This window comes from Schistocerca cancellata, chromosome 12, assembly GCF_023864275.1.
Source record: "Schistocerca cancellata isolate TAMUIC-IGC-003103 chromosome 12, iqSchCanc2.1, whole genome shotgun sequence".
In the NCBI taxonomy this organism is placed as follows: Eukaryota; Metazoa; Arthropoda; class Insecta; order Orthoptera; family Acrididae; genus Schistocerca; species Schistocerca cancellata.
Window position 1 is genome coordinate 159,307,672 of NC_064637.1, and position 19,016 is coordinate 159,326,687.

Here is a 19,016-nt window from a genome sequence, read left to right on the forward strand (position 1 = left end):
TGGAATTCGGGAATATTTACTTCGTCTTCTTTGATGAAGGAGATTCGGAAAACCGCGTTTAACTGTGCTTTGGTGACACTGTCATCAGTGACTTCGCCGTTGTTATCGTGGAGTGAAGGAATTGATTGCGTCTTGCCACTGGTGTGCTTTATATATGACCAGAATCTCTTTGGGTTTTCTACCATATTTCGAGACAGTTTCTTCGTGGAAATTGTTAAAAGCATCGCGCATTGAAGCACGAGCTATATTGCGAACTTCTGCAAAACTTTGCCAATCTTCGGGATTTTGCGTTCTTTTAAATTTGGCATGATTTTTTTCGTTGCTTCTGCAACAGCGATCTGACCCGTTTTGTGTACCGTGGGGGATCAGTACCATCACTTACTAGTTTATGTGGTATATGTCTCTCAATTGCCGTCGATACCATCTCTTTGAAATCATTCCACATTTTTTCTACGCTTATTATGGGATCAGATCGGAAGGAGTAGAGACTGTCTTTTAAAAAGGCGTTAAGAGCATTTTTATCAGCTTTTTTAAATAGATGTACTTTGTGTTTCTTTTTGATGGTTGTGGGTGTTACGGTATTCAGCCTAGCAGCAACTGTCTTGTGGTCGCTAATCCCTGTATTCATAATAATACTCCCTAATTGTCCAGGATTATTTGTTGCTAAGAGGTCAAGTATGCTTTCGCAACCATTTACGCTTCGAGTAGACTCATGAACTAATTGTTCAAAATAATTTTCTGAGAAAGCATTCAGTACAATTTTGGATGACGTTTTATGCCAGCCGCCGGCTTTAAACGTATAATTTTTCCAGCATATCGAGGGTAGACTGAAGTCGCCACCAACTATACGGTGGTAGGACTTCCAACTGCTGCGGAGAATTGGCCAGACTAACGTCGTAAATGTCAGTTCTTTACAATATCTTTCCCAGAACCCCTCCAAGAAATCTGAATCGTCCGTTCAGCATCCCTGCTACGGAGTTAAGCGTTTGCCACATTTCAAAACTCTTCTTAGCACACGGCGGGGCAGAGAAAGCAAGTTGCTTATTTGAATTTGGCGCCCTGCAGCGAAATTTGCTCCGATGAGGGTGGGGCTAGGCACATTCCAGAGGGCGGGTCGTAAAGTTGTAGCCTCGCTCGGTTTAGAATTAGCATCGTGGAATAGACCAAAGTGCAGAATTCGTTCGCTGTCGAGGCATAGTTTTCTCGCCGCCTATGTCGCTCAATCGTCGTCTAGCAAAAGTACATTCCGTAGGCTTACCAGTATTGCGCCCCGTGATCGTGATCCTCGTCGGCTTTCGCTTGTTTCATCGGTAAACTACCTAAGGGAAACGTGACGGGGGAAAAAAGGAAAAAAAAAAAAAAACAGGCGCTTGGGCGACTCGCGCATTGAGGGTTCCGTACAAACTTAATTGTGTATCTAGACAGTTCATCCACCCCAGGAATCGAGAACACCGTCGATTTACGCCTGTTATTGACATTGATACTGGCAAGAGATCGATCCCAGGGATTCCAAGACTTTCGAGAATGTTTTTTAATCTCAAGTTTGAAATCGGACAACAAACAAAGAATATTTTTTTTCGTATGGTGTAATTACAAATTAACAATTTCGTGTTTCTCCTTTTACTTGTACTGTGAAAATATTTTATCGTGATTCTAGACCAAAGGGAAGTACCGTATAGGTTTTGAGGAGTCAGTTTGGTAGTATCAAAATATGTTATATAAATGGCTGTATCTTTTGATTGCATTGATTTAGATGCTTCACTTTTTTATATCGCCAGGAGACCGTAGACCTTCATATTTCAACTTGATACGTCTACTCGCTCCTGAGCAAAATGCTTGTAGACAGACAGACAGCAGTGTGACTCTAGTAGGGTTCTGTTTTTAGCGAACTGAGATACGGAACACTCTAAAGAGCGCGGTCACCCCCAAAACATTTGTCATGGCTATGGGCAGTGGCAAGGGAGTGGGGCTATATCCCTCCCCCCCCCTCCCCCAATAGAGTATTATACTACACTAGATAAAATGACTTCAGAAATCAGCGAATTTATTACCCCAAGAGATTCAATCTTTTTTTATATATAATTATGTAGCAGTATTGGTTGCACTGTATTTCAAACACATTTTAACAAAAAAATAAAAGCTGCAAATAGCTTAGTATCTAAACCAATAAATATCATTTAACTTAAAATGGGCGTCTTATTATTTATTAATGCACTTTTTTTTTACCCTGAACTCCAAAACAGTTACCAAAAACTACTTCAAGCAAAACCAAATTTTACCAGTTTGTCGGTGGAGGATCCAAACCCTTCTTTTTTAAGCGATATTTCATTCCCCCAAACTCCTTCCCGCCATTAGCCCCCCCCCCCCCCCGCCTTGACTGACTTCTAGAATCGCCGTCCAGTGTGGCCGTGCGGTTCTAGGCGCTTCAGTCTGGAACCGCGTGACCGCTACGGTCGCAGGTTCGAACCCTGCCTCGGGCATGGATGTGTGTGATGTCTTTAGGTAAGTTAGGTTTAAATAGTTCTAAGTTCTAGTGGACTGATGACCTCAGATGTTAAGTCTCATAGTGCTCAGAGCCATTTGGAACTTCTAGAATCACCCGCGATCATGGCAAGACTATTGCTTTGCGAACTCCTCAGCGCTATGCCCACAAACACGCAGTTGCTGTTGGGTTGTCTGCTCCTTCTGTGAGGTGAATCCTTCATGAAGAACTAAAATTTCATTGCTACAAATTGGCTGTGGTGCAGGAACTTAATCCACGCGATTTTGTTGTACGAGAAAATGCATGTGAAGCGCTCCTAGGCATGCCTTACGACAAACTTGTGATGAGGCTAACTTTCACCTTTCGGTATCTGTAAATAAGCAGAAGTGCACTATTGGAGCTCTCGTACCGCCAGACAACGTTTAACTGTCTGGTGCGCGCTATCGAGTTGGAATAATCGGTCCATTTTGTTTCTTTAAGAAAACCAACAGGCATCTTCAGTGATTTCTGTCCGTTATGTCGACATGATTCAAGAGTTTCAGGACGTGTCATCAGCTTAGAGGCGGGGAGGGGGGGGGGGGGGGGGGGGAGTGATCTGCAGTTAACCAGCACGGTCGCCTGCAAGTATTGAACTATCTAAAATCACTTGTTTACAACGATCGTTATAGGTTCTTGGCTCACCAGAAGAACAATATTCATCAAGCTGTCCCAACATACCGTCGATATGGCGGAAAGAGTTGAACGAAAATTCCTATTTCGACTAACGCAGTATACCGAGAATAATGGACACTATCTACTAGATATAATGTTTAAAACTGTGTAAATATAAGATTTAAATGTTGTACCTGATACTGTTCAAAGAATTAAATATATGTCTGCATTTTTTTTAATTGGACTACTAAATAAGCAAGTAGATGTGTCTCACCCTTTATTACCCTTAAATATTTAAGCGATGTGATGGGCTGCAGAATTTGAGCATTCCTCTTGTAATTGAATACTATGAGGTTCCCTCTCTCTTTATTGTTGGGTTTATCTCGATTTTAAGCGCATTAAAAGAGAGCTGTTTTCGATTACGGTGCATTTAAATTTTCCATTTTCTTACAGTTATCGTGTGATAACCGTTTCCCCTAACCGACAGCAGCCCCTCAATGAATAACCTGATGGTGTTTTGGTTCTGTCTCATAAAATCATCTGTGTATGGTGAGAACATTTTTGAGGCACATTCAATATTATTTTCATTTCTATTGAACATTCGCCAACCATTAGGCATATAATTTATTGGGTCTATTAATCAAAAATTCATCCAGTCGTTCGTACATCTGTGAAGATATTATGCATCTACAGATTGTAATGTATCAAATGGATCAAATGGCTCTGAGCACTATGGGACTTAACTTCTGAGGTCATCAGTCCCCTAGAACTTGTTGTTGTTGTTGTGGTCTTCAGTCCTGAGACTGGTTTGATGCAGCTCTCCATGCTACTCTATCCTGTGCAAGCTTCTTCATCTCCCAGTATCTACTGCAACCTACATCCTTCTGAATCTGCTTAGTGTATTCATCTCTTGGTCTCCCTCTACGATTTTTACCCTCCACAATGCCCTCCAATGCTAAATTTGTGATCCCTTGATGCCTCAAAACATGTCCTACCAACCGATCCCTTCTTCTAGTCAAGTTGTGCCACAAACTTCTCTTCTCCCCAATCCTATTCAATACTTCCTCATTAGTTATGTGATCTACCCATCTTATCTTCAGCATTCTTCTGTAGCACCACATTTCGAAAGCTTCTATTCTCTTCTTGTCCAAACTAGTTATCGTCCATGTTTCACTTCCATACATGGCTACACTCCATACGAATACTTTCAGAAACGACTTCCTGACACTTAAATCTATACTCGATGTTAACAAATTCCTCTTCTTCAGAAACGCTTTCCTTGCCATTGCCAGTCTACATTTTATATCCTCTCTACTTCGACCATCATCGGTTATTTTACTCCCTAAATAGCAAAACTCCTTTACTACTTTAAGTTTCTCATTTCCTAATCTAATTCCCTCAGCATCACCCGACTTAATTTGACTACATTCCATTATCCTCGTTTTACTTTTGTTGATGTTCATCTTATATCCTCCTTTCAAGACACTGTCCATTCCGTTCAACTGCTCTTCCAAGTCCTTTGCTGTCTCTGACAGAATTACAATGTCATCGGCGAACCTCAAAGTTTTTACTTCTTCTCCATGAATTTTAATACCTACTCTGAATTTTTCTTTTGTTTCCTTTACTGCTTGCTCAATATACAGATTGAATAACATCGGGGAGAGGCTACAACCCTGTCTTACTCCTTTCCCAACCACTGCTTCCCTGTCACGCCCCTCGACTCTTATAACTGCCATCTGGTTTTTGTACAAACTGTAAATAGCCTTTCGCTCCCTGTATTTTACCCCTGCCACCTTCAGAATTTGAAAGAGAGTATTCCAGTTAACATTGTCAAAAGCTTTCTCTAAGTCTACAAATGCTAGAAACGTAGGTTTGCCTTTTCTTAATCTTTCTTCTAAGATAAGTCGTAAGGTCAGTATTGCCTCACGTGTTCCAACATTTCTACGGAATCCAAACTGATCTTCCCCGAGGTCGGCTTCTACCAGTTTTTCCATTCGTCTGTAAAGAATTCGCGTTAGTATTTTGCAGCTGTGACTTATTAAACTGATAGTTCGGTAATTTTCACATCTGTCAACACCTGCTTTCTTTGGGATTGGAATTATTATATTCTTCTTGAAGTCTGAGGGTATTTCGCCTGTCTCATACATCGTGCTCACCAGATGGTAGTTTTTTGTCAGGACTGGCTCTCCCGAGGCCATCAGTAGTTCAAATGGAATGTTGTCTACTCCCGGGGCCTTGTTTCGACTCAGGTCTTTCAGTGCTCTGTCAAACTCTTCACGCAGTATCTTATCTCCCATTTCGTCTTCATCTACATCCTCTTCCATTTCCATAATATTGTCCTCAAGTACATCGCACTTGTATAAACCCTCTATATACTCCTTCCACCTTTCTGCCTTCCCTTCTTTGCTTAGAACTGGGTTGCCATCTGAGCTCTTGATATTCATACAAGTGGTTCTCTTTTCTCCAAAGGTCTCTTTAATTTTCCTGTAGGCAGTATCTATCTTACCCCTAGTGAGACAAGCCTCTACATCCTTACATTTGTCCTCTAGCCATCCCTGCTTAGCCATTTTGCACTTCCTGTCGATATCATTTTTGAGACGTTTGTATTCCTTTTTGCCTGCTTCATTTACTGCATTTTTATATTTTCTCCTTTCATCAATTAATTCAATATTTCTTCTGTTACCCAAGGATTTCTATTAGCCCTCGTCTTTTTACCTACTTGATCCTCTGCTGCCTTCACTACTTCATTCCTCAGAGCTACCCATTCTTCTTCTACTGTATTTCTTTCCCCCATTCCTGTCAATTGTTCCCTTATGCTCTCCCTGAAACTCTCTACAACCTCTGGTTCTTTCAGTTTATCCAAGTCCCATCTCCTTAAATTTCCACCTTTTTGCAGTTTCTTCAGTTTCAATCTGCAGTTCATAACCAATAGATTGTGGTCAGAATCCACATCTGCCCCAGGAAATGTCTTACAATTTAAAACTTGGTTCCTAAATCTCTGTCTTACCATTATATAATCTATCTGATACCTTTTAGTATCTGCAGGATTCTTCCAGGTATACAACCTTCTTTTATGATTCTTGAACCAAGTGTTGGCTATGATTAAGTTATGCTCTGTGCAAAATTATACAAGGCGGCTTCCTCTTTCATTCCTTCCCCCCAATCCATATTCACCTACTATGTTTCCTTCTCTCCCTTTTCCTACTGACGAATTCCAGTCACCCAAGAACCACTTAAACCCAACTAATCTAAGGACACCACACACATCCATGCCCGAGGCAGGATTCGAACCTGCGACCGTAGCGGTCGCACGGTTCCGGACTGAGGCACCTAGAACCGTTCGGCCACAACGGCCGGCTGTAATGTATCGTATGTGGATAACACAAATTGTATTTCACAAGAATGTGACGTTAGTAACATTGACCTGTAATCTCTGTGCATGTTTTCGTTTACCTTCACGTAAACGGCTATGGCCTGCGTTTTCTCCCAATTGTACAGAACTGCCTGCTGCGTGAGAGATTCTTGGGAAATATGTTGTGCAGCGTACTCCTAGAAAAATTAACGGGAATCCGTCAGGACGTTTTGCGCTGTTCATTTTTGAGAAGTTTTAATTTTTTTCTGTTTCGCAGTGCTTGTTTCAGCATCGTTCATTGTGAATTGCGTGGCAGTCCTTTGTTTATTTATTTTTATTTATTTATCTCTTGTTCCGGTGATCCATGTTGTGACACTATTACAGGATATGGAATGTGTCAATTTTACAAGCTTTTGGCAGAATTTATGGTAATACATAAAACAAAACAAAAACAGTCAACAGTAACTTAGGTCCCACTACAAAAAATACATTTTAGAGATAGATAGAGATTACAAAACAAAAAACAGTAACTTAGGTCGCTCTACAAAAAATACATTTTAGAGATAGATAAAGATTACAAAATAATAAGTGTTACAGACAAATAAATATTGCAAAATATGTGTTTACAATACAAAGATTTGGTATTACAAATACAAATTTGGGCATACTACAATACAAGAAATGTTAAACACTGTAGTTCAGGAACTCTTCTATTGTATAAAATGATCCTTGCAATAGGAACTGCCTTAGGGTTTTTTTAAACAAGAGATCATCATCTACCAAACAATTCTTGAAGGGAGGGCATTAAAAATCTTACAGCCACTGAACTGGACTCCTTTCTGCACCATACTTAGATTTGGCTGTTCATAGTGAATATCATGTTTCCTTCTAGAATTGTGAGTGTGATAAAGCTTCAGCTTCAGCTTAAAGATGGATTTGTCTTTCCTTATGAAGCACATCAACGAGAATATATATTGCACAGTGGATGTAAGTATTTCAAGCTTCTTAAAGGATTCCTGCATGTGGCTCTAGGATGGACTCCACACATGATCCTTATGGCTCTCTTTTGTACACATAGTACTTTTTTAGCCAGTGGCTGATTTCCCCAAAATATAATTCTAAATGCCATAATTGCATGAAAGTAACCATAATACGCTGACTTCATGGTTTCTATATTTCTATAAGAAGAAACAATGAGCAATGCATATGTTGCTGAACAATGCAAATGTTGGTATTGTAATTCTCTCTTCCGTGTGTTCATCTTTAGATTGGGAATTTGATATATCAATGCCCACGGCCTTAGCGCAGTGGTAACACCGGTTCCCGTCAGATCACCGAAGTTAAGCGCTGTCGGGCTGGGCTAGCACTTGGATGGGTGACCATCCGGTCTGCCGAGCGCTGTTGGCACGTGGGATGCACTCGGCCCTTGTGAAGCAAACTGAGGAGCTACTTGATTGAGAAGTAGAGGCTCCGGTCTCGGAAACTGGTATACGGCCGGGAGAGAGGTGTGCTGACCACATGACCCTCCGTATCCGCCTATGGTGAGGATGACACGACGGCCGGTCGGTACCGCTGGGCCTTCATGGTCTGTTCGGGAGCAGTTGTTTAGTTGTTAATTTGATATATCACCGCGTCGTCCGCAGCTTTAGTTCGAGTAGTACTCATATCCACAACCAATAGGTTTATATGGGTTTGAAGTGACAAATAACCTGCTCATTTCTCTCAAATCTTTCACGATGTGTGTGGCCGCCGCGCTAATCCGTCACTGGATGGTTCGACTCCCATTTCCAGTGTTAGTTTGGACCGTCTACGATATCGATCAGCAGGCAGTTGGCCGATGATAGGTGCGGCACGTCGATCAGTTTTACTATGAAATAACTCGATCAGTAAGTGTTATTGCGCACAGCCATGCTTTATAAACTAGTGAAAGCGTTCTCCTTACGTATCAAAGTGTGTAAAACAAAATTACGGTATCAATTAAACGTAAACATTTGACGCTGTCTTTAGCGGGGAAACGGAAAGTCCTTGTAAGGTTAGACAAAGGCGAGTCTCTTCCAAATATTACAAGTGAAGTGGGAGTTGGGGTTGTTCAACAACTGTTGAAGGATGCGGAAAAATGACGATTGTTGATGACAAAGAACTCAAAATATGCAAGACTTTGCAGAACCCTAAAAGTGAAGCTCTAGAGAATGCTTTGTGGGCGTGGATTGAACATGGTAGAAGAAAAAGAATTCCGTCATCTGGACCGATCATAAAAGAAAAGGCACGGACTTTGTATGAAAAATTAGATGGAAGCAAAGAAAATAAAAAATTTACAGCGAGTGAATGCTGGCTACATCGGTGGAAAAAGCGATATGGCATTCGAAATTTAATTAATTCCAGCGAGAAGTTGTGTGCTGGCGGAAGAGCTGCCCATGAATTTGTTTCGAAATTTGAAAACTTAGTTAAAGAGTTTGAGCTGTTCCCTGGTCAAGCGTATAACATTCGTGAGTGTGATTCACTACAAAATGCTCCCTACAAGAACACTTGGTGCACATAAAGAGTCAGTTGTGCGTCAATGAAGTACTGTGATAAGGTACGTACAGTTGTTAAACTTTCACTCACAGTAAGAATTCTAATCACACGATACAGACGGATTTTACAGTACACGTACTAAACTTTTGTGTAAGATTTTTTTTTTTTATTGTGTCGACGTTTTCTTTTCATTTTGTTGCTGTTTTGACATAGAACAATGTCTCAGACAGTATTTCCAGTACAAAATTGAAGTTGTACCATACTGTATTGTGGAGTTGCGGGTCGATAAAAGTGTTCCTATGGTAATCCGACCTGTTTTGCGTTCCGACCATACTTGCGATTCCGTAGCTGACGGATTAGCGACGTTCCACTGTAGTTCATTTAGGTGTCTCTGTTATTCTGGGCAGACGTTCAGGCAGAACGACCCCGTTTTCGAAACACCAAATGTAATACAGAACATTCGTGTGTCGCTCGTGCTTTTCAGCGTGTACCCAGTGCTCACGGGAGAGAGAAATACGCGCCCATTGCCAACGGCGCTGCTCGCCCAAGGTCATCCCAACAGTAAAACGAAGCAGTCTGCGTGCGTTTGCGGACCACCGGCTGAGACACGGCACGTTTCCACCCGCGATTGCCGCTTAACATCACGTTCGCGAACAAATGCCACTAGTTTTAAAAATGAAATTTTACACAACAGGTACTTATTTGCTGATCTGGTGGGCACGCGAGTTCTCGAAACTCGTTCACAATGCTACGGAATACGCGCTCGGTGAGTCGTAACTTAACTCCTGTAATTTCGTGAACGCTACAAGATATCGAAACGAGGTTTTCGGCAAATAATATTACGCAGAGGGGCACGTAATACTGTCGCATGTTTTAATCCCCCTCAAATCTTGCATTAGGCAACAGTTTAATTTTAAACGCACAGAAAACGTTAGGTACTTTACGCTTGCAGACCCAGCAAGATAAAAATGCAGAAAACCAGCAATTCACATGAACAACCAGGAAATTCAAAATGTCGCTGCGACAAAGTTTCTAACCGGCCGTGGTGGCCGAGAGGGTCTAGGCGCTTCAGTCTGGAACCGCGCGACCGCTACGGTCGCAGGTTCGAATCCTGCCTCGGGCATGGCTGTGTGTGATGTCCTTAGGTTAATTAGGTTTAAGTAGTTCTAAGTTCTAGGGGACTGATGACATCAGATGTTAAGTCCCATAGTGCTCAGAACCATTTGAACAAAATTTCTAGGCCTTTGCTTGCAAGAAAATCTAAAATGGAACTCTCACATATCGTCCTTAAACTCAAACTCTTAAAGTTTAACGTATGTAATCAGAGTGATATCCAGCAATGCAACTCACGAAACTGTAAAACGTATGTATTTTTCTCGCTACTGAGATATGGTGTTATCTTCGTGCGAGCAGGGCTTGCACACCAAGTGTTCCGTACAACCTTAATTATGTATATATGTAGTTCATCCACCCCAGTAATCAAGGATCGGGACGATTTTTGCCTATTATCGATATCTACAAGATACACGCCTACACGTTCCTGAGAAAATGGGTTCTCAAAGAGGACAGACAACAGCAGAATAACATAAAAATGAACTAGATACATCTGCCCGTTCCTGAGTAAAAAGGGTCTTAACCTGATTGCCACAAAAAAAAATCGTGTGATATAATTACAAATTAACACTTTTCGTATTTTTTTCAATTAGTTGTACCGTGAAACTTTGATTCCTGCCAAATTTCGCGATTCTAAGTCAACGGGAAGAGAACTATAGGTTTTGATGGGTGAGTTTTCGAGTATCAAAATATGTTGCACAAAAGGCCGTATTTTTTGACTGCAGTGACTTACAAGTATTAATTTTGTACACCACGAAGGGATTATAGACCTTAATATGTGACATAAATTTCAACTTAATACGTCAGCTCATTGCTGAGAGAAAGGGTTCAATAATCGTTGATTTTTTTTCCGCCTCTGTTTTTCGTTCGTTTTCTTTTTGATGGTCCCCATTCCCTGGAGAGCTGAAGTACCAATACGGTCAAACAAATGATAATGCATTTCAGTGCCTCAGCGTGTGGGTGGTGGGTTCTTCGCTCGGCGCATCTTTGCTCTCTGCTCTTGTCCAACACAATTTCTGTTCTTCGTCGCTCAGCCGGTTCGCAGGCATTCACATTTAATCATTTACGGATGTTTTCATCAATTAGTCTTCAACCAGAAAACTGTATTCTAAATGACAACATTCGTTCTAATTATAACAGCGTACTTAATGCTTCAATTTTTTCGATTTAATTTATTTTATTTTTCTGTCGAAAAGGCCGAACGATGCACGGTGGTCAAAAAGGCTGAACTGTGCAAGTTAATCCGCAATCGAAGAATCAGGAAGTTGCTGTATATACTTTTAATAATGTATTCGAAAACTCTTGGAAAGACGAGTGCAGTGATGTAACGCTTGTTAGTATTGGTGTTGAAACTTTTCGAAAAAAATAATCGAGAAATGTTCCTGAATGAAGGGCAAGGCGGTCGCAGTGTTGAAATGAAAAGGACGGTAATACATGTAGGTAATACACGTAATGTGCAGCTGATCGTGTAATTACTCTCCACATGGTCATTACTTGCACATCAAACAGGCACATCCATTCCGTACATTTGTCCCGTCTATCGCGAAAGTGCTACTCGAATAACCACGTCAAAATAGTTTTTCCACTTGCAAGGAGCGGTCCATAACGCTGGGAGCGACTTTTTGAAACCATCTACACGGTGATACAAGTAAGGACCCAGGGATTCCACCCTGCAGCCACGCACCTGGTGGGCCCTTATTTGCGAGTGATCGACGGAGAAAAATTCGAAATTCCTGTGATGCTCTAGAGCTTAAAGAAAGGAACGTGTCACACCCTGGTTGTGTAGCGTAATGGTTAACATCTTCGGACTCCATCAGAATAATTACGCGCCACTATTTTTAGTTAGCTTTACATGCGTGAACCACGTTGTTAACATGGAGATATTATTCATGCCGGGTATAGGCACTGGCTGAAACCAGTGGGTGTGGCAATCTGCCACGGTTTTGAACCCAAACCGAGGGATTCTCCCTTAAAACTCTTCGCGAAACAAGACGCGTATGACCAAATGACATTCATCCATTGCTTTATAGTCCAGGTTTTATGGCTTCCACACCACATTTGCGTCGATGATGAGTGGTTTTGAAATTCCAGCTCGCCCTCGAGTTCCCTGCTTATGGCGCTCCCTTTGTGTTGTTTCGATGCTGACAAATTTGCGAGTGCGACATTCAGGTCTGAAGTAACATCTGCAGCTGTTGTTGTTGTGGTCTTCAGTCCTGAGGCTGGTTTGATGCAGCTCTCCATGCTACTCTATCCTGTGCAAGCTTCTTCATCTCCCAGTACCTACTGCAGCCTACATCCTTCTGAATCTGCTCAGTGTATTAATCTCTTGGTCTCCCTCTACGATTTTTACCCTCCACACTGCCCTCCAATACTAAATTGGTGATCCCTTGATGCCTCAGAACATGTCCTACCAACCGGTCCCTTCTTCTAGTCAAGTTGTGCCACAAACTCCTCTCCTCCCCAATTCTATTCAATACCTCTTCATTAGTTATGTGATCTACCCATCTAATCTTCAGCATTCTTCTGTAGCACCACTATTCTCTTCTTGTCTAAACTATTTATCGTCCATGTTTCACTTCCATACATGGCTACACTCCATACAAATATTTTCAGAAACGACTTCCTGACACTTAAATCTATACTCGATATTAACAAATTTATCTTCTTCAAAAACGCTTTCCTTGCCAGTCTACATTTTATATCCTCCCTACTTTGACCGTCATCAGTTATTTTGCTCCCCAAATAGTAAAACTCCTTTACTACTTTAAGTATCTCATCTCCTAATCTAATTCCATCAGCATTACCCGATTTAATTCGAATACATTCCATTATCCTCATTTTGCTTTGGTTGATGTTCAGCTTATATCCTGTCCATTTCGTCAGCTGCTCTTCCAGGTCCTGTGCTGTCTCTGACAGAATTACAATGTCATCGGCGAAGCTCAAAGTTTTTACTTCTTCTCCATGGATTTTAATTCCTACTCCGAATTTTTCTTGTGTTTCCTTTACTGCTTGCTGAATATACAGATTGAATAACATCGGGCATAGCTACAGCCCTGTCTCACTCCCTTCCCAACCACTACTTCCCTTTCATGCCCCTCGACTCTTAAACTGCCATCTGGTTTCTGTACAAATTGTAAATAGCCTTTCCCTCCCTGTATTTCACCCCCGCCACCTTCAGAATTTGAAAGAGAGTATGCCAGTCAACATTGTCAAAAGCTTTCTCTAAGTTTACAAATGCTAGAAACGTAGGTTTGCCTTACCTTAATCTACTTTCTGAGATAAGTCGTAGGGTCAGTATTGCCTCACGTGTTCCAACATTTCTACGTAATCCAAACTGATCTTCCCCGAAGTCGGCTTCTACCAGTTTTTCCATTCGTCTGTAAAGAATTCGTGTTAGTATTTTGCAGCCGTAGCTTATTAAATTGACGGTAGTTTTCACATCTGTCAACATCTGCTTTCTTTGGGATTGGAATTATTAAATTCTTCTTGAAGTCTGAGGGTATTTGCCTGTCTTATACATCTTGCTCACTAGATGGTAGAGTTTTGTTAGACCTTGCTCTCCCAAGGCTGTCAATAGTTCTAATGGAATGTTGTCTAGTCCCAGGGCCTTGTTTCGACTTAGATCTTACAGTGCTCTGTCAAACTCTTCATGCAGTATCATATCTTCTATTTCATCTTCTTCCATTTCTATAATGTTGTCCTCAAGAACACCGCCCTTGTATAGACCCTCTATATACTCCTTCCACCTTTCTGCTTTCCCTTCTTTGCTTCGAACTGGGTTTCCATCTGAGCTCTTGATATTCATACAAGTTGTTCTCTTTTCTCAAAAGGTCTCTTTAATTTTCCTGTAGGCAGTATCTATCTTACCCCTATTGATATAAGCCTCTACATCCTTACATTTATCCTCCAGCCATCCCTACTTAGGCATTTTGCACTTCCTGTCGATCTCATTTCTGAGACGTTTGTATTCCTTCTTGCCTGCTTCATTTACTGCATTTTTATATTTTTCTCCTTTCATCAATTACATTCAATATCTCTTCTGTTACCCAAGGATTTCTATTAGCCCCCGTCTTTTTACCTACTTGATCCTCTGCTACCCCCACTATTTCATCTCTCAAAGCTACCCATTCTTCTTCTACTGTATTTCTTTCCCCCAATCTTGTCAATCGTTCCCTAATGCTCTCCCTGAAGCTCTCTACAACCTCTGGTTCTTTCAGTTTATCCAGGTCCCATCTCCTTAAATTCCCACCTTTTTGTAGTTTCTTCAGTTTTAATCTACAGTTCATAACCAATAGATTGTGGTCAGAGTCAACATCTGCCCCTGGAAATGTCTCAATTTAAAACCTGGTTCCTGAACCTCTGTCTTATAATTATATGATCTATCTGAGACCTGTCAGTATCTCCAGGCTTCTTCCATGTATGCAACCTTCTATTATGATTCATGAACCAAGTGTTAGCTATGATTAAGTTACGCTCTGTGCAAAATTCTACCAGGCGGCTTCCTCTTTCATGTCTTAGCCCCAATCCATATTCACCTACTATGTTTCCTTCTCTTCCTTTTCCTACTATCGAGTTCCAGTCACCCATGACAATTAAATTTTCGTCTCCATTCACCATCTGAATAATTTCTTTTATTTCATCATACATTTCTTCAATTTCTTCGTCATCTGCAGAGCTAGTTGGCATATAAACTTGTACTACTGTAGTAGGTGTGGGCTTCGTATCTATCTTGGCCACAATAATGCGTTCACTATGCTGTTTGTAGTAGCTTACCCGCAGTCCTATTTTCCTATTCATTATTGAACCTACTCCTGCATTACCCCTATTTGATTTTGTATTTATAACCTTGTAGTCACCTGTCCAAAAGCCTTGTTCCTCCTGCCACCGAACTTCACTAATTCCCACTCTATCTAACTTTAACCTATCCATTTCCCTTTTTAAAGTTTCTAACCTACCTGCCCGATTAAGGGATCTGACATTCCACGCTCCGACCCGTAGAACGCCAGTTTTCTTTCTCCTGATAACGACGTCCTCCTGAGTATTCCCCGCACGGAGATCCGAATTGGGGACTATGCTACCTCCGGAATGTTTTATCCAAGAGGACGCCATCATCATTTAACCATAAAGTAAAGCTGCATGCCCTCGGGAAAAATTATGGCTGCCGTTTCCCTTCGCTTTCAGCCGTTCGCAGTACCAGCACAGAAAGGCCGTTTTGGTTAGTGTTACAAGGCCAGATCAGTCAATCATCCAGACTGTTGCCCCTGCAACTACTGAAAAGGCTGCTGCCCCTCTTCAGGAACCACACGTTCGTCTGGCCTCTCAACAGATACCCCTCCGTTGTGGTTGTACCTACGGTACGGCTATCTGTATCGCTGATGCACGCAAGCCTCTCCACCAACGGCAAGGTCCATGGTTCATGGGGGATCGTTTTCTTATTTTCCGTCACAATCCCCTGTAATGACCATCTGCCACGATCACTCAACACACAGTTTCATCCACGTTGTGTCTCAGCGGATGATGTTTTTCTGCCTTTCCTGTCTGCGGTATAAATCTCTGATATGGTATCTATTGAAAAACCAAACGCTTCATTCCGCCTTGTTTACGGAAGCACCCACCATATGAGCACCGACAATACGCCCACGCTCGAACGCACGTGGCTCCGACATACTGCATTCACAACTACACAGAACATTGTTGTGACCACGACTGACGCGGGCGACGTATTGAGGACATTCCACAGTTCCTGTTCGCGGTCTAACACTACAGCACAAGCTGCAGGCTTGGCAAGCATCGGCATTTATGTTCAGGCGTGCATTTCTCACAGTTTTTGCATATTTTCGTTCACCCCCAGGTCCCCACCCCTCCCTACTCACGTTCACAATTTTAGATTTCGTGTGAGGCAGTGGACAAGACTGTCCCAGACATAAAATAGTTCCATTCCCTCAACCCGACAAGTGTTTTCCGGAGATTCCCCTTGCTCATCAGGCGAAAACTGGAAAACCATTCCCAAACATTCCGAATAGTATTCCCCCCCGTTCCCAGCCCGACGGGATTTTCGGGAGCAAACGACGAAGCTCTACAACCACCCTCCCTGCTATTCCGAGTGTGGAAAGAAATATGAGATAAAACATTCTGTGTGGGCAGTTGGGTTCTGCGCCGTATATCTCTCTTATAAATGTAAATGTCGTGTGACTATGGCCTCCCCTCGGGCAGACCGTTCGAAGGGTGCAAGTCTTTCGATTTGACGCCACTTTGGCGACTTGCGCATCGGTGGGGAATGATAATGATAATGATTAGGACAACACAACACCCAGTCCCTGAGCGGAGAAAAATCTCCGACCCAGCCGTAGGACTGACATTCTGTCGCGCTGACCACTCAACTACCAGGGGCGGACTATATCTTTCTTGGAAACGTTGGTATAAAATCCCAAAAAGCGTTTCGTATTTATATGCAATGTAATTATCAGTCTCTTTAATATGTTGCTTCTATGGAGTAGTATACTGGTTACCCATGTTAGGACTGTTGCTGTACTCTGTCTGCCGACGGACCGACTACATAATATCTTTGCACCATTCCCTTTTTTTTCGTTTCCTTTTCGATGCTGCCTTAGCTCTCGCATTCACTCGGCACTGGACCTTGTATGCTTTTTGGATTCTTTTCGACTCGGGCTTTCCTCTGACTCGTGTTTTCTATCATTCTGAGCGTATTTGCGAGTCATATGAGTCAATGTCTTTTATTCTTCTTCTTTTCCTTGTGCCCTTGTCCCACATCGGCGCGGATCAGCAGGGTTATTGACAGGTTTGGCATGGCTAATTTTAAGGATGGCTGTTCCTACCCCGTTACCACCTGGGACAGAATATATGTACCGCAGTTGTCTGCGTGTAGTGTGTACGAGGTCTGTTCAAAAAAAATCTGGAACATGTGTAATTTCGCGTCAATGGTGTGTTGGAGCGAAATGCAGTTGGCACCCCCCCCCCCCTTTCCCAAACGCCTGTGTTGTTTAACGTGTAACTGCCGAAAGTTTGAAAGTTCGAAAGTTAGTTACTGTTCAGTGCTGTATCGAGTAGAACGTTGTGTCGCAAAGTTTGCGAATTTCGAGCTGGCAGAGTTAGAGGACCAACGCGTCTGCTTTAAATTTTGCGTGAAACTCGAAAAGGCCTTTACAGAGACATACCAAGTGAAGCAGTTAGTGTACGGCGATGTTACGAATGGTTCACGCGGTTTACAAATGGCCGCACGGAAGTTAAAGACGACCCTCCTACGTGCGTGCTAATCTTAGACTGACTGACTGAGAGATTGCAGTAGAATGTAACCGTTCAGCTGGATCACGTCATGTAATCCTGAGACAGCATCTTGGAGTGCACCAGGGTGCCGCGAAGTTCGTCCCACGGCTCATGAGTCAAGACCAGAAAGACTGCGAAGTCACTATGCTGCCTCACGCTACGTACTCTCCGCACGTGGTCCCTGCGGACTTTCTTTTATATTCAAATTTTGAAACGCAGTTAAAAGGGAGAAGATTTGCAATGATAGACGGGATAAAAGAAAATTCGCTGACGGCGCTTCGCAAAATCCAGCAAGAGGCATACCAAGACTGCTTCCGGAGATGGAAACGGCGTTTGGAGCGGTGTATCGGTTGCGTAGGAGCGTATTTCCAAGAAGACCGTGCACAATAAGTAAAAGGAAGCCTAGAATCATTTTGCGGACAAAGTTCCGGAATTTTTTTGAACAGGCCTCGTATTCGTGTGAAAGTGAACGAACAGTTTTTTAAACGTTTGCGTACGTGAGGCGAGCCTTGGGTATCAGCGCAACATTCACCTGTAGAGATGTGGGAAACCGTCTAAAACCCGCGTCTTGGCTGGCCTAAACACCACCCTCTACGGTAATCCGCCGAATAGATTCCACCCGCTAACATGGCGGTGAGTCGACATCTTTCATTATTTCGCATTTTGAATTTAATACCGAGTAATACTTTTATTTTCTCGCTTTGAAAAAGCTGAAATAAAACAAGGTGGTTTATTGTTTGTTTGTGTATTATTTTTGCACAATTAAGTTTACAACAACTTAGGGAAATAATTTTTCCACGGTATTTTGCGTCACATCTTAAATCCGTGTACGACGTTTCATTTTAATGGCTTTAACATCCGGAGAGAAAATGTATATTGTATGCAATCTGTACAAGTTTGTAGAGTGGGTAAGGAATAAAATTTCGTCATAGCCTTTCAAAACGATTAAAACTGGGATGTTGCTTGTCGGGACAGTTTCCATCACACTGGACGAAAGCAGTAAACACACCAATTTTTAAACATGGAAACAGAAAAGATTGTAACAACTGCAGAGGTATCTCTTTAATCAGCGTTGTGGGTAAAATCTTCTCAGGTATTGTTGAAAGGAAAGTGCGAGTATTAGTTGAGGACAAATTGGATGAAAATCAGTGTGGATTTAGGCCTCTTAGAGATTGTCAAGACCAGATCTTTAGCTTACGGCAAATAATGGAGAACTGTTACGAGTGGAACAGGGAATTGTATCTATGCTTTATAGTACATCTAGAAAAGGCGTATGACCAGGTTCAAAGGAGGAAGTTATTGTCTGTTCTACGATATTATGGAATAGGAGGCAAACTTTTGCAAACAATTAAAGGTCTTTACATGGATAGTCAGGCAGCAGTTAGAGTTGACGGTAAACTGAGTTCATGGTTCAGAGTAGTTTCAGGGGCAAGACAAGGCTGCAACCTGTCTCCACTGTTGTTCATATTATTTATGGATCATATGTTGAAAACAATAGACTGGCTGGGTGAGATTAAGATATGTGAACACAAAATAAGCAGTCTCGCATATGCGGTGACTTAGTTGTGATGGCAGATTCGATTGAAAGTTTGCAAAGTAATATTTCAGAGCTAGATCAGA

General features: G+C 42.0%; 1 protein-coding gene and 1 pseudogene across 2 annotated transcripts in view; both read left to right on the forward strand.

The window, feature by feature from the left end:
• The window catches only part of LOC126109881 (guanine deaminase), a 159,249-nt gene that overhangs the window by 9,162 nt on the left and 131,071 nt on the right, over nucleotides 1-19,016 (forward strand). The window lies entirely within an intron of this gene.
• On the forward strand, nucleotides 7,775-7,892 carry LOC126110071 (5S ribosomal RNA; annotated as a pseudogene).